The following is a 13,882-nucleotide window of genomic DNA, read 5'->3' as shown; positions in this document are numbered from 1 at the left end:
TTCTTTCTTTCTTTCTTTCTTTCTTTCTTTCTTTCTTTCTTTCTTTCTTTCTTTCTTTCTTTCTTTCTTTCTTTCTTCTTTCTTTCTTTCACCTTAAACTATTAAGGGTTAAGGATCCATTTCTAATTAAAAAAATGCAAGAAAAAGTCAACTGGGAGATGTACTGCTGGGAAAGTTTTGTTCTTCTGATAAAAGGGACTGATGTGACTGTGCCTGCCCCTTCCATTCTTCCTATCTGCAATGTGGATGCTATACTTGGAGCTATCAGAAGCCTTCTAGCAAACTCAAGGGGAAAGGCCATGAGCATCACTGCTGACCTTGAAACTTCTGAGCCTCTGAACCATCATCCCCAACTGCCTACCTTCAGACTTCTAGTTATATAGAGAAAATAAGTCCTCTAGGGATCTGTTACATAACATTGTGTCTGTAGTTAACAACAATACTGTATTGTACACTTAATTTGTTAAGAGGGTAGATCTCAGGGTCAGTGTTCTTACTACAATTAAAAAAAGAAAAGAAAAGAAACACCTCTTTGTTTAAGATGTGGTTTTGTGTTACTTGCATCAATTGCGAGCCAATTTAAATGTGCAATACAAATATTTGGAACTAATTTTTAAAATTAAAAAGTGGAATAGAAGGTTGGAAAAAAAATCCATATCTTATCTGTATTTTTAAAAATACACATGTAACACATTGTGATACAAATCTAGTAAAAGTTATTTTAAAATTTCCAATATTCTGGCACATATCTAATCACACAATGTTGGTCTCCAGAGACCTGGCAAGACTGGTATTGAATTTGTCATGTGATTCTAGGGAAGCATCTCTTCCTCCTAGAACTTGGCCTCCCAATCTGTGTGAATTCAGTGAATCAGATGACTCTTGCTGACAACTCTGCCTAAGGAACTCAGTGCTCACCTCTGAATCTGACTTTCTCTTCCTTATGGACAATGACTTACTGACAATATACTCTGGAGAGGGAAACTGCTCAAGAGGTCAACAAAGACTTTACTTTCACATAAAGGGTACTGATATGGTTTAGCTGTGTCCCCACCCAAATCTCATGAACTATAGCTCCCATAACCCCCACATGTCAACCCCTGTGTAAGAGTGGGTGAATCCTCCCACAAATCTCTCAACCACAGCCCAAATTCCATGACAAATTCTAGCACCTTCTTAAGTGAGACACCCCACGGATTCCCCAATGTATGTGTCCTCCCTCGCTGCAACAAGTGATACAGCCAATTTGTTCAACTGTAAGTGGGTTCCTGGTGGTCTTTAGCTGGACCATTGATAGTAGTAGATATTCAAAACTTCTACTGCTATTATTAGAATTTTTAAAAAAGTATCATTGTTGTTGTTATTCATCAAGTAGGCCTAGCATATAAGGTGCATCTCAGAGGAAGTAGCTGAGATACCCATAAGAAAGCAGACTTGGAATAGGTTGCAAAAGGCCTTTTGCTTCATGGAACAGTGTGAGTTGATTCACTTACACACATACATACACACATCTCCAAAGAGATGCTGACAAGTCTTTAGAAGGCTCCTTTGCAAAGGCAGAGAATGTGTCTGTCTTATTCACAGCTAAATCTATAGCACTCCAAAAGAAGGCAGATCAGGTCACATAGCCCATACTCAATAATAAATTTTTGCTGAAAAACAAAATGAATTCAAGCCTCTTGGGAGACCTTAACAGTTTAATTTGAATACTGATAGATCAGGCAGATAAAAGTAGTTAACACATACAGAGTGCTTACTCCCTATCAGATGCTGCACTAAACATTTTACATGTTTTACCTTAGCTGCCTCTTATCCCAGTTCTAGGAAGTAGATACTATAATTAACCCAATTTTATGGAGGAGAAAACTGAGACACAAAGACATTTGGTGTCTCATTGGAGACCATGCAGCTGGCGAGTGCTGGAGTTGGGATTTAAATACAAGCAGTCTGATCCTAGAGTCTGTGCTCTTAATCAATACACTATGCTGCCTGTAGTCCAGAGTAAAGATGTAAAGTGTACCGATATGGTTTAGCTGTGACCCCACCCAAATCTCATGAACTGTAGCTCCCATAACCCCCACATGTCAAGGGCAGGGTCAGGTGGTGATAATTGAATCATACTGTGCTCATGGTAGTGAATAAATCTCATCAGATCTGATAGTTTTATAAATGGGAGTTCCCCTGCACAAGCTCTCTTGCCTGCCACCATGTAAAATGTGACTTTGCTTCTCCTATGACTTCCACCATGATTGTGAGGCCTCCCCAGCCATGTGGAGCTGTGAATCCATTAAACCTCTTTCCTTTATGAATTACCCAGTCTCAGGTATGTCTTTATTAGCAGCGTGAGAGAGGAGTAATACAGGTACTAATCTACAATTAACTTTGCAGGTGTACTTGTATTGTTTGTGCTCCAAAACACAGAATGCACATTTTGTTTCTACATTAAGTATGAGGGAAAAGGCTCATGGAGAACTTTTCATTGGTCATATAAATAGAGCATAACATGGAAATGATGTAGATCATATAATTCATAGCAAAATAACATCAAACACTAAAAACAGTGAGGGAGAACACAGCATCAGGAATAAAAAGGGGATGTAGGAATAGATTTAAGGACATGAAAAATTATAAAGAAGCATAATTTGTAACATTATGCCAATACATTAAAATATGTAGATGAAAAGAACTTTTTTCTAGGTAAATACAAATTACCCAAAATGACTCAGGAGGGGTTAGATGATGAATATGCCAGCAATCATCAATGAATTTGAGAAGATAATCAAAGATCTATCCTTCTAAAATCCATCAAGTCCAGATGGTTTCATGGGCGTGTTCTATTAAACCCTCAACGAACAGATAGTTAACTTGATGATTTGAATATTCCAGAGTGTAGGAAAAAACAGAATGCTTCCAAAATCATTCTATAAAGTTACCATAACTTTGCACCAAAGCTGAATGAGAACCCTTATCCCCTAAGAAGGAAAAAGAACACAATTTTTATTTATTAATATAGATGAAATAAACCTTATATTCACATAAATAAATAATTCCAATCTAGCAGTGTATTTGTATAAAATAACATACATTAACCAAGTAGAGTTTGTTTTGAGAAATATAAAGTATTATAAAGGTGGCATTCAAATCAGTGAGAGAAGAATGGACTTTTTGAATTGGTGTTGGGACAATTGGGTTCTCATTTTTGTCAGATCCTTTCCTTACCCTGTGCACAAATACAATTTCCAGATGAAATGATAAACAACAGAGCTATACATTACTAGAACATTTAGGGAACTGTATTGTGATTCTGGTGTATGAAGCCTCCCTTGGCAAGATGGGAAATCTAGAAACCATGAATGATAAGACATGTATTTGAAACTACTTTAGAGAGAAAAACTCCATAAACAGTAGTCAGTCATCATAAATATTGGGTACTAGGAAGGTACATTTCTCTAAGTGATACTATAGACACTAAGTGATAAAGGCAACTTATGGAACAATATTTTTGCACTTAAAAGACAAAATTGATAATCCTCCAGCAAGCTTGATTGGAAAAAATGGGAATGGAGCAACAGAAAACACAAATAAACAACATCAGCAATAAGAAGAAGGCACAGAACAGTATCAGAGATGAACATAAATAAAAGGTGACACTATTTGTAACTTTGTGCCAGAAAATTTGAAAATGCAGACGACATGGACAATATCCTGGGAAAATATAAATTACTAAAAATGACTCAAGAAGTAGGGATTTAAAAAACACAGGGCAAATAGAACCTCTGTGTGCATATACATGTATCTAGACAAAAATGCTGGTTACCTCTGGAGAACTGATTACTGGGAAAGGACACTGCAGGGTGGGGGAGGAGGGGGCACTCACTTTCTATTTTGTTTTTGGAAAGCATTTTAGTTTTATTTTTTTTTTTGTAGAGACTTTTTTTTTTTTTTTTGTAAGTCTCACTATGTTGCCCAGGCTGGTTTTGAACTCCTGGCCTCAAGCGGTCCTCCTGCCTTGGCCTCCCAAAGCACTGGGATTTACAAGCACGAGCCACTTACTTTCTAAATACAATGCCTTATGCTTTCAATCATATACAGTAACTATTAACTACTTTGTAAAAAGGAAACGAAGATTGTCAGCGAACGACTCCACGGGAAGCCCTGGGAATAGGTAGCGGGCAGGCAAAAGCATGGATTTGGAATGAAATCCAATGGCCATGGAACCAGCCCCGATCATCAGATTGCTCCCCAGTTTTGAGGATCACACTGACACCCTCCTGTCTCCCTCTCTTTCCTACACTGTGGACAAACAGCCTTGAGATTCCAGGGCGTGTGTGAAGGAAAGCCCAGGAGGGCAGGGCCGCAGAAAGAACAAAGGAGATACATAAGTTCAAATCCCTGCCAGGGTCTGAGACCTGCAACGTCAGACTTCGGGAGCGTCCCTTCACTTCTCCGGACCCCAAGGGTGGCCGCGCCTGCTCCGCGCTCACCCTTGGGGAGTGTAGGAGCCCCCTGCTAAGTTGCTGAGCGAGTCGGAGCCCCAAGAACTAGGGTCGAGGGGGTGGGGCGGCAGGCGCCTCTGCCGAGGTTGCAGGTAGGCACTTCCCCACCCCCGCGGCCCCCTCCTTCCTCCTTCCTCGCAGCTCGCACACCCACACAACCCTCGCCCGTCTCGGCTGGAGAGCTGCTTTCGGCGCCAGCGGGCAGCAGCGCGTCGTCAGCCAGCACAGCCGGCCGAAGACCAAGCCGGAGGGCTGGGGCTGCGCAGAGACCTGCACACCCGCAGCGCGGAACCGGGGGCGATTCCTATCTTTCTTTCATGCTTCTTTCTTTTTCTTAAAACCAGACCAAACCAAACCCAAAACTCCCCTGTTCACACCGCAACTTGGAGGAGCGGTGGAATGATTTGAAGGAACTGACGCAGAGGTTTTATTCATGAACCTTGAAGAAGTTCTGGGCAAGTGACTCAACAGGACCCTCGGGGCCCGGAGTAGCCCCAGCTCCCGGCGCTGGTTCAGTCTGGCAGTGCCCTCTCCCAGCCAACCCGCAGCTGCAGGTAGGGGTGCGAGACGCCCCCTGATTTTGCTTTGGGAATAATAATGACACTACCCATAGCTTGGACCCAGGTGGCCTCGCTCGGCGATTGTCCCCACCAGGTAAGCGCACCCCCCAGGGGTCTGCATTGGTCACCCGGGTGGGGACCTCGAGCTCCTAAGAAGTCAGTCCATGCTGTTTAGCCACAGGCAGGAGTGGGGAACTGGTAGGACAGAGCTTGCTTTTATCACAGGAAATTGTGGGAGACGGGAATGGAAGGCGGATTTAACATTTTTTATTTTTGCATTGACGCGTGGGGATGAGATGCGTAGGGGCCTGGATTCTTGTAGGAAATGGTTGCGGAGCAGGACTGGGCGATAGGTGTCTGGATTTTTGCAGGGACTGAATGGGGAGAAAGGTCGTTAATTTTTGCAGAAACCTGTGAGGAACTGGCGGTGAGAGGTTATGATCCTGAAAATGTGCAAGAAATTGTAAAAAGTAGGCATCTAGGCATTTCTGGGAAATGATAGGAGAAGCACTTACCGCCCTGGTTTCACCTGACCCCCATGCTTGGCCTTCTGGAAGATGCCCATAGACACTGGCAATAATGGACGCCGGCACACTCTGCCGGCGCGGCCGGAGCCCCGGAGTTCAGTACCTCGGACAGAGCCCGCGCCCCACAGCCCAAGGCGCACAGTGAGCGCCGAACAGCCAGGCTCCCTAGCCCCCCGCCACCGCTGCTCTCAGTTCAGGGCAGCTACGTAACACCGCCCCTAGCTCCGCGCCAGAAAGGGCTCTCGAATCGCAAAAGCAAACGTGTTCGATTTCTGATCTGCTCCTAACTGCTTCCCGTGACTGCAGAAGGAAGAGGCGGAGTGTAAAGATATCTCCCAAGCTTCCGCGAAAACTACAGCCAAACGGTGTGGCCTCCCTGGGTTTCGGAAGGTGTACCCAAACTTCTTTAAAAATCTAGCATTTATTAAGCGCTTACCATGTGCCAAGGCCCCGTGCTAAGCCAGTGCACCACAAATTTGTGTCCTATGAATATCCCCACTTTACAGATGAGAAAACTGAAGCAAGAGAGGCCGAGTAACTTGTCCAGGTTTATGGAACTACCAAATGGTATGGCTGCGCTCTTAAACGTAGCCAGATTGCAGTGGTGGGAAGATATGCTTGAGTGGAATTCCCTGCGTGAAATAGTTCTGAACTTGGGGTCAGAGGAACAGAGTTTAAATCAAAGCCGTAGCACTTACAAACGTGTGCCCTTAGACAAAATTACTAAATGTGTCTGAGCCTCAGATTTTAACTATCTGTAAATACTTGATAATGCTTTCCTTGCAGAAGTGTCAGGGGAGGGTGGCCAAGGAGATAATACGTGTGGAAAGACTGGAAACTGGGAATTGTGGTTGGGTGTTAGGGGCTGAAAGCAGGGAGCAGGTAATTAGAAGAGAAGGAGAATCGGTGGTGAACGCTTCCCTCAGCACACTTCAAGGGGGCTGGACACAGAGCAGGGCTCAGTGGGAGGAATTCTAGATGAGCTTAGTTCAGTGTGTAATAGCCTCTTAGATATTTTTAACAGGACTTTATAGAAAGTGTGGACATACTGCCTATCATTTGATCCTTGTAACAATCTTGTTAAGTAGGCAGGACTGGGGTTATTCTACTCGTTTAGCAAAATGATGCTTGCCTCAAATTACTCAGGTACTTAGTAGCAGAGCTGGGATTAGAATATAGAGCTCCCACCTCTCTAGCTTATAATCCTTCCACATGGACTGGCACATCCTCAGGAGCTTGGATTATGGGGCAGTTACAGCACTAAAATGTATTTAGACAAGTACTATAAATACGTGACGTTGATGTTTTTTAAAACCATTTTGAAACAGCAGTTTCATATGGATCAACCTCATAAACATTTATTGATTATATTCTATTTTGTTCCACAAAGCATTTAAAGCAGTTTATAAGGCTCCACAAGATGTCAGGTTTGCATATATTTGAAGTAGTCAAGAAAGCACAGGTGAAACAAGATTAAGGCTATAGCCACAGATAGAATGAATACAAATTATATATATTATAAAGTCCTAGAAACTTGCTCTGGTCTCTAAGTACTAGAAAGTGTATATCCAAGTCCTTTCTTGGAGGTCTAGGAACTTTGAAGATGTCTGCAAAAGTCTGTGGACTCTTCTTTTTTGTATAATTTCATCCCTTACCCTCTGTGAGATCTTCACTGTGCCAAACAAGGGATGTTTTACTGAAAATACAATGTCAGTGTGACTCGAAGAAGGGGAAATAAAGTGTATGACATTGTATCTGCACTCAGGTAATTAAGTGTTAGTTATATAATTTCTAATGGTACACATGAGTACCCCATACTTTAAAGTTTATATAAAGGTTTACATCCATTAGCTTATTTAGGCCTTCTAGCAACTCTGAAGAGATAAGCAGCTATGAAGTGATAGGAAGGACAAAATGCTAGCATCATGATTTTATATACTATGTATTTTACTTTCATACACAAACCGGCATCCCTACACAGGCAAGTTAAGTAACCTGAATGTTTGAATTGGGCCAATTGTAAGACTATGGAGAATGACAGAGCCTTTTCAAACTGAGCAGTGAATAATCCATCTTAAAACATTCAGAGAAAATTTAAAACACAGTGCCAGCCAAGCAAGACATGACTGTGGGCTACACTGGCCGTCAGACCTTTAATACGTAATCTTGGTCTAAACTACTCAGGCCAAGGATGTGAGACGGCATGGGAGTGAAAGACCCTGGATTCAGAGAGAGAAAAGTTTCAATCCCTTATTTAAGTTTCCTGTTTCTAAACAAGGAAGATTGAACAAGATGGCTCCTCTCAGCTTAAAAAATATAAGACATCTTTAGCTTTGGGGACAATAAAATAATCAAAGGACTTCAGGACAAAGATAGCAAACATTTACATCTACTTATTGCCTCCATGAAGGAGGCATCATTTTAATTTTTGACACTGGTGATATTTTAATCTTCTGTATTTCCTCTCCAGCCCCTGTGCCATTGGAAAATATATTGGCCATCATTATAATGGAAATGCATCCAACAGAAAACAGCCCAGAGAGGTGAAAGTTATGGCAGGGGTGGAGTGGGGGTGGAGGGTTGGTGGGTAGAGACAAGGAGGACAGCAAGGGAGGAACCAGGCAAACTTTGCTCACTTCTCAGTTTACTGTTCTTATGATACACATGAAAAAAACCCACATTATGGTTGCTACTTTTTTAAGACAAAAATATTCTGCCCAGAGCAGCCAAAGTGGATGGGATTTCAACATTTTCTAGGAATGCATCAGCTTTTTTCAATCCAGATTGTTTCTTTTCTCTCCAATAAGCTTAGAGATCCTGTAAATCACTTAATAGTTCTAGTATTCCAATTGAACAATGAGCTCACTTGGACACAGGAAGGGGATTATCACACACTGGGTCCTATTTGTTGGGGGGCAGATAGCAATAGGAAATATACCTAATGTAAATGATGAGTTAATGGGCACAGCACACTAACATGGCACATGTATACATATGTAACAAACCTACACGTTGTGCACATGTACCCTAGAACTTAAAGTATAATAAAAAAAAATAGTTCTAGTATTCCATGTTTTTAATATTTATTCACTTTGATGCATAATAGTAGATAAATTTTCAAATTAAGGTAAATTAGATTTTGGTTGACACTTTTGTCGAATGGACCGCTATTCAGTTCTACCTTTCAAACATCTCTCCAGCTTGAGTCTTTCTCTATCTCCCGGCTGTGCTGTTTCTGATCCTCTTCATCTCTCAGAGGCTCCTAGGTGACCCCCAAGCCTCCCAATCCATCTCCCACACTGTGGCCAATGATCATGTCATTCTCTTCCTTAAAATTCTTTATTGGTTCCCTATTTCCACATAACAAACATCAAACTGCAGGACAAGGCTACAAGGAACTTGGAATCTGATTTCTGCAGACTTCCCCGTATTTGCTTGCTCCGTCAGTGCACTTTCCAACCACCACCATGCACTAACCATCAAGTTCTTGAAATGTCCATGTTCTGTTACTTTTTGCCTTTGAACTTGTACTTACTCCTGAGTGTAGGGACTTCCCCCTTTTGGTTCAACAAATTTCCACTCATGTTTTTCAAGTACTGGCTCAGTTTTATTCTCTTTGTGAGCCCTTTCCTAATCTGCACCCTGAGTCCCTCCTGGCACTCACATCTCCTTGTTTTATATTTGTCTTCCATTCTGGGACTTATTAATTACTTTGCACTACAATTATGTCATGTAGAGGCTAAGAATGTGGACTTTGGGGTTAGACTGCTTGGATCTGAATTCTAGCTCCACAACATATTGCCTGGGTGATTTGAGGTAAGTGACTTTACCTTCCTGAGACTCTGTTTCATTTTTCATAAAATGGGGATAATAATAGTACCCACCTCATAGTATTACTGTAAAGATTAAATGACACAATGCATATAAAGTGTCCAGCACATTGCTTGGCACATGGCAAGCATACCATAAATGTTTATTACTGTCATTAAAATATACATCCACCTTCCTATTAAATTGTAAATTACTTAGCAGCCATTCCTGAATTTTATACCTCTTTATCCTTAACACCTAGCCTGGAGTAGGTAATCGATATATGTTTGATCATGAATGAATGAATGAGCAAGTAATGCCAGTGTTTTAGTCAAGGTTTACTTGCTTACAAGTAACAGAAGTTAATTCAAGCTACCATAAACAAAAACATGCTGACTTATTGGAAGTCTTCTAAGGTGTTCATGAACTCCAAAGACACTTGAAACTTCAGAGGATAGAGGAAAAGTACTCTCTTCCTGCCTCTCATCTCAGCGTCTTGGTGTGGTGACTTCATTCTTCTTCCTCTGCACGTCACCTTTTCTGCTTCTCTGCCCTTGTGGCTAACCCACAAATGCTACTCTTACATCCAGAGTTCTCTACAAACAGCCCAGCATAACTGGTGTTTCTCAGTCTCAATTTCAAAATCCACCCAAGGTTGAGTCAGCCCTGCACATGGGGCAGGTCAAATAATATAAACCATCAGCCTCACTCTGTGTGCGGGGGAAGGCAGGGATAATATCAGAAAGAAAGAGTCACTGTAGCTTGTGAGAGTCAGAGTCATTCATTGATTCCTGAATGACCATGACTCCAGTTTCCTCATCTGTGAAATGGTAGAAAAACCTTCCTGACAGGGCATTTCATGGTTCATGGGAGGCAGTTAACATCAGTCTGGAGCAAAAACATACGTATTAACAGTTTATTGGGCTATAAACCCTGGGGAGTAGGAATGAAGGAAAATGAAAAGTGACGCAAAGGAGGAGAAAGAGCAAATACAAGGAAATACATTATTGAGCTAGCCACAGATTCATGGCAAATGCGCTGATTATTCTGTCTTATGGAAATTGTATAATCTATTGCATCTTGGAACAGGCAATTGGGTGAGGAGAGGGAGAAGCATTTATGTAACATCTCTTTCCCATCCTCTATTTTCTATTGGTCAACATCTGTTCTACAAAGGGTTACTCCCTCATACTTATTGTTGAGTAACCTGGTTTTTCCAGGCAACTGCTGGAGAAAGTCAGGACAGGGTCAGTTTCTTCTGGTCAGCAGAAACCAGGTATGGGGGTTCACCATTTGTAGCAGACAACAGCAGCAGTGACCTGACACTAAGACTGTGGGAAAGGTTTGAACTTTGCTAAGACCACTCAGGCAAGAAAGCAAGGTGAGTTTTCACGCAGAGGCAGGGAAAGTAGGCATGGCTATACATATCTGGCATGATGCATGAATTTAGTCTGCCATAATTTGTAACGCTATTGTCAACTGAGGCCATGTAAACAGCAGTCTTTTAAGCCCAGTATTCTTTTTTTTTTGAGATGGAGTTCCTCTCTTGTTGCCCAGGCTGGAGTGCAATGGCATGATCTCAGCTAACTGCAACCTCTGCCTCCCGGGTTCAAGTGATTCTCCTGCCTCAGTCTTCAGAGTAGCTGGGATTGCAAGCGTGTGCCACCACACCCGGCTAATTTTTGTATTTTTGGTAGAGATGAGGTTTCACCATGTTGGCCAGCTGGTCTCAAACTCCTGACCTCAGGTGATCCACCCGCCTTGGCTTCCCAACGCGCTGGGATTACAGGCGTGAGCCACCGTGCCTGGCCAAGCCCAGTAATCTTAAAATGAAAAGTGTACGATTATTGCAGCATGCTAACAGTTAACGTTAGCCTGGCACATTTTATCTGGGCTACAAGAGTGAGGTAAGCACCTGATTCTGTCCTCAGACAAAGCTCTTGTATTTCATCATTTAAGGAATTTCAGATGGGAGGCCCACAGTGAAAAAAATGACAACTTGCAAAAGAACTCACTGACCACACAGAATGTTATACCTATTGGTGGGCTAGATATAAATATTCCAGACCACAGAAAAGAACTTGGATGCCTTTTCTGCAACCTGATGCCTCCTTAGGTGCTGAAGGGGAAGAGTTAAAATAGGAACAAAACCTGAGCATAGGGGAGGAGGAGGCCACTGATTCCAACTGAAGAGAGAGAAGGATTCTCCTACATACACCATCTTTCCTCCATTTCTTTCTTCTTTGCCTCCTTTCCTGCCTCTCTTCCTCCCTCTCTTGACTCCGAGCTAGACTAGAGGTAAGTGATTTGCACCGCATGTAACATAAAAGGTAACCCAATTATCCATCCGTCTTCCTTCCCACCTTCCTTTCCTTCTTTTTCTCCTTTCTTCCATCTTTTCCCTTATCCTACTTTCTAATTATCACACAACTGAGAAGGGAGAAAAGACAGTATTTCTAGTTTGAGGGGTGCAGGGGGCTCTGTGGAGGGGGCTGACCCAGGTGATTAACAAGACTGATACTCAAAGGAAGTTGCAAAGAATTAAGGAACACAGGGGATGTGGCATCTAGTTTTGTATATGTATGTGTGTGTTTTCATATGTATGTGTGGGTGCATGCACGTGTGCAAGAGAAAAAGAGAGAGAGCATATACAAATATGGTGTATAGTATTCCAGAGTATGAAGATATTATATTTTCTTTATCTATTTTCTCCTCTTCTTTTCTTCTTCTTCTTCCTTCTCCTCCTCCTCTTCCTCCTCCTCCTCTTCTTCTTCTTCCTCTTCTTCCCCTCCTTCCCGTCTTTCCCCTCCCTCCCCTCCTTCTCCTTCTTCTTCTTCTTGAGATGGAGTCTCACTCTGTCACCCAGGCTGGAGTGCAGTGGTGTGATCATAGCTCACTGCAGTCTTGAACTCCTGGGCTCCAGTAATTAACCGGCCTCAGCCTCCTCAGAAGCTAGGCCTATATGTGCAAGCCACGACACCCAGCACTTTTTCTTTTGGTAGAGGCAGAGTCTCACTATGTTGCCTCAGCTGGTCTCAACCTCCTGGTCTCAAGTGATCCTCCTTGGCTTCCCAAATTGCTGGGATTACACTTGTGAGCCATCATGCCCAGCTTATTTTCTTCTTGATGGGTTGTTTCCAGTTTTTGTCTTTTATGAATAGGGCTGCTGATGTCTTTTGGTACACATACTAGTTTATTCTCTAATATTGCTACACTTGGCCCAGGCTCTGGGTGTTTCTTCCACTGGTCTCACCTGGGTTTTCTAATGCAGTTGCAATCCTCCAGGGGCTGGCTGGTGCTGGCTGGGCTGAGATTGTCTCACTCACATTCTTGCAGTTAGCTGGGGCTACCAGCTAAAACTTCATGTGCCCTTCCTGGTAGGTATTCCAGACTTCTTTACATAGCAGCTGAGTTCCAAGACAGCAAACTTGGAAGCTGCAAGGCCGACTCAGGCTTTGCCTTGGAAGTCACACAGTTACATTTTATGGCTGAAAGCAAGACACAAGGCTGTCTCCTAGTGTACATACGAGGATGGGAGGACCTCATGGCCATTGTTTGCAAACTACCACAGGTGTAAACCTAGGCATGGAATTACTGTGTCCGAGTGTGGGCTTTGGTTCAGTCTAGTTCAATTTATTTATACTACCAACAGGTTCCTGTTGTTTCCTGTCTGCATGCCTCTTGGTATTGTCAGTCTGTCTAATTTTAGCCATTCTAAAATGGTATTTTGTTTTACTTTAATTTGGTTTTCCTTGAGTACTAATGAGGCTGGGTATCTTTTTATGTACTTATTGGTCATTTGTGTATCCTCTTTTGGAGGAAGTGATTTGTAGGAGTTCTTTATATAGTCTGATGATGAGTCACTGTAATTTCACTCAACCCTCCCTCTTTGATCTTGAGTGATTTTCCTCTTGAGTACAAAGGAAGTGACATTTGAGCTGAAGTTTGGGGGATGATGAATAATTAAAGAAGAGCAGGGAGGCCTTATAGTTAGAAACATGAACAGTGCCAAGAGGAAAAACACATGAAGAATGGTGCATTTGAGAAATGAGATTTGAAGATAGAATGTGAAGAAGACTGGAGTGGCAGGGAATGATTCTAGAGAGGTAGACTGAAGCCAGGAGAAGAAGGACCCCTTTGATGAAATGGAAAGAAGCATGCTTTCTCTGGACATTCCACTCATTTATCTAGTCTTTGGAAATTCTATTTCAAATCTCCAGGGTTCAGAGACTGAAAAGCTTATTGATGCATACGGCTTTAACACAGCAATGGTGTGTAGGACCACAGAGGAGTAAAAATAATTAAACTTGACAGAAAGAGAGAGAAAGACCATCACACACACACACAACACACACACACACACACACACACACACACACAGAGATCAGTGGGAGGATCAGTGGGAGAATGAAGAAGACAGAAAGGAGATGGAGAGACAGAAATGGAGACTTGTTGTCAATGTATTTAATAACCACACAGTGCCCTCGAA

The 13,882-nt window shown here is 42.4% G+C and overlaps 1 protein-coding gene across 1 annotated transcript in view; it reads left to right on the top strand.

The window, feature by feature from the left end:
- The first annotated feature begins 4,730 nt into the window (after window positions 1-4,730).
- Window positions 4,731-13,882, top strand: part of ANKRD34C (ankyrin repeat domain 34C) — a 17,851-nt gene continuing 8,699 nt past the window's right edge. The window contains exon 1 of the mRNA XM_011938397.1: window positions 4,731-5,150. The gene's annotated coding sequence lies outside the window, so the exon portion shown is untranslated. The remainder of the gene's footprint in view (window positions 5,151-13,882) is intronic.

Source organism: Colobus angolensis, unplaced genomic scaffold (assembly GCF_000951035.1).
Source record: "Colobus angolensis palliatus isolate OR3802 unplaced genomic scaffold, Cang.pa_1.0 Scaffold172, whole genome shotgun sequence".
NCBI classification, from domain to species: Eukaryota; Metazoa; Chordata; class Mammalia; order Primates; family Cercopithecidae; genus Colobus; species Colobus angolensis.
Note: the sequence above shows the minus strand (reverse complement) of the source record. Positions and strands in the feature narration are given on the sequence as shown.